Source organism: Musa acuminata, unplaced genomic scaffold (genome assembly GCF_036884655.1).
Source record: "Musa acuminata AAA Group cultivar baxijiao unplaced genomic scaffold, Cavendish_Baxijiao_AAA HiC_scaffold_163, whole genome shotgun sequence".
Classification (NCBI taxonomy): Eukaryota; Viridiplantae; Streptophyta; class Magnoliopsida; order Zingiberales; family Musaceae; genus Musa; species Musa acuminata.
In genome coordinates this window covers 50001-52500 of record NW_027020436.1, presented here as the reverse complement: position 1 = coordinate 52500, position 2500 = coordinate 50001, and positions in this window count along the sequence as shown.

The window sequence follows — 2500 nt, the reverse complement described above, 5'->3', positions numbered from 1 at the left end:
GCAGCCAAAAATGGCCAGTTTTGGCCCGTTTTGGCCAGTTTTTGGCCTGTTTTTGCGTTGCGCGGTGACCATCTTGAGCGGAGCAAAATGTCAGCCATCTCAGCACCCTGGAACCCCCCGGGTGGCACAGGGCTGGATGGGGCTTTCGTATAGCAGGGACGGTGATGCCTCTCGCTTCGCTCGCTGTCCGCCGCTCGCTGCTCGCTCGCGCAGCCAAAAATGGCCAGTTTTGGCCCGTTTTTGGGCCGTTTTGGCCTGTTTTTGGGCTGTTCTTGCGTCGCGCGGTGACCGTCGTGAGCGGAGCAAAATGTCAGCCATCTCAGCACCCTGGAACCCCCCGGGTGGCACAGGGCTGGATGGGGCTTTCGTATAGCAGGGACGGTGCTGCCTCTCGCTTCGCTCGCTGTCCGCCGCTCGCCGCTCGCTCGCGCAGCCAAAAATGGCCAGTTTTGTCCCGTTTTTGGGCCGTTTTGGCCTGTTTTTGGGCTGTTCTTGCGTCGCGCGGTGACCGTCGTGAGCGGAGCAAAATGTCAGCCATCTCAGCACCCTGGAACCCCCCGGGTGGCACAGGGCTGGATGGGGCTTTCGTATAGCAGGGACGGTGCTGCCTCTCGCTTCGCTCGCTGTCCGCCGCTCGCCGCTCGCTCGCGCAGCCAAAAATGGCCAGTTTTGGCCCGTTTTTGGGCCGTTTTGGCCAGTTTTTGGCCTGTTCTTGCGTCGCGCGGTGACCGTCGTGAGCGGAGCAAAATGTCAGCCATCTCAGCACCCTGGAACCCCCCGGGTGGCACAGGGCTGGATGGGGCTTTCGTATAGCAGGGACGGTGCTGCCTCTCGCTTCGCTCGCTGTTCGCCGCTCGCCGCTCGCTCGCGCAGCCAAAAATGGCCAGTTTTGGCCCGTTTTGGCCAGTTTTTGGCCTGTTTTTGCGTTGCGCGGTGACCATCTTGAGCGGAGCAAAATGTCAGCCATCTCAGCACCCTGGAACCCCCCGGGTGGCACAGGGCTGGATGGGGCTTTCGTATAGCAGGGACGGTGATGCCTCTCGCTTCGCTCGCTGTCCGCCGCTCGCTGCTCGCTCGCGCAGCCAAAAATGGCCAGTTTTGGCCCGTTTTTGGGCCGTTTTGGCCAGTTTTTGGCCTGTTTTTGCGTTGCGCGGTGACCGTCTTGAGCGGAGCAAAATGTCAGCCATCTCAGCACCCTGGAACCCCCCGGGTGGCACAGGGCTGGATGGGGCTTTCGTATAGCAGGGACGGTGCTGCCTCTCGCTTCGCTCGCTGTCCCCCGCTCGCCGCTCCCTCGCGCAGCCAAAAATGGCCAGTTTTGTCCCGTTTTTGGGCCGTTTTGGCCAGTTTTTGGCCTGTTCTTGCGTCGCGCGGTGACCGTCGTGAGCGGAGCAAAATGTCAGCCATCTCAGCACCCTGGAACCCCCCGGGTGGCACAGGGCTGGATGGGGCTTTCGTATAGCAGGGACGGTGCTGCCTCTCGCTTCGCTCGCTGTCCGCCGCTCGCCGCTCGCTCGCGCAGCCAAAAATGGCCAGTTTTGGCCCGTTTTTGGGCCGTTTTGGCCAGTTTTTGGCCTGTTCTTGCGTCGCGCGGTGACCGTCGTGAGCGGAGCAAAATGTCAGCCATCTCAGCACCCTGGAACCCCCCGGGTGGCACAGGGCTGGATGGGGCTTTCGTATAGCAGGGACGGTGCTGCCTCTCGCTTCGCTCGCTGTTCGCCGCTCGCCGCTCGCTCGCGCAGCCAAAAATGGCCAGTTTTGGCCCGTTTTGGCCAGTTTTTGGCCTGTTTTTGCGTTGCGCGGTGACCATCTTGAGCGGAGCAAAATGTCAGCCATCTCAGCACCCTGGAACCCCCCGGGTGGCACAGGGCTGGATGGGGCTTTCGTATAGCAGGGACGGTGATGCCTCTCGCTTCGCTCGCTGTCCGCCGCTCGCTGCTCGCTCGCGCAGCCAAAAATGGCCAGTTTTGGCCCGTTTTTGGGCCGTTTTGGCCTGTTTTTGGGCTGTTCTTGCGTCGCGCGGTGACCGTCGTGAGCGGAGCAAAATGTCAGCCATCTCAGCACCCTGGAACCCCCCGGGTGGCACAGGGCTGGATGGGGCTTTCGTATAGCAGGGACGGTGCTGCCTCTCGCTTCGCTCGCTGTCCGCCGCTCGCCGCTCGCTCGCGCAGCCAAAAATGGCCAGTTTTGTCCCGTTTTTGGGCCGTTTTGGCCTGTTTTTGGGCTGTTCTTGCGTCGCGCGGTGACCGTCGTGAGCGGAGCAAAATGTCAGCCATCTCAGCACCCTGGAACCCCCCGGGTGGCACAGGGCTGGATGGGGCTTTCGTATAGCAGGGACGGTGCTGCCTCTCGCTTCGCTCGCTGTCCGCCGCTCGCCGCTCGCTCGCGCAGCCAAAAATGGCCAGTTTTGGCCCGTTTTTGGGCCGTTTTGGCCAGTTTTTGGCCTGTTCTTGCGTCGCGCGGTGACCGTCGTGAGCGGAGCAAAATGTCAGCCATCTCA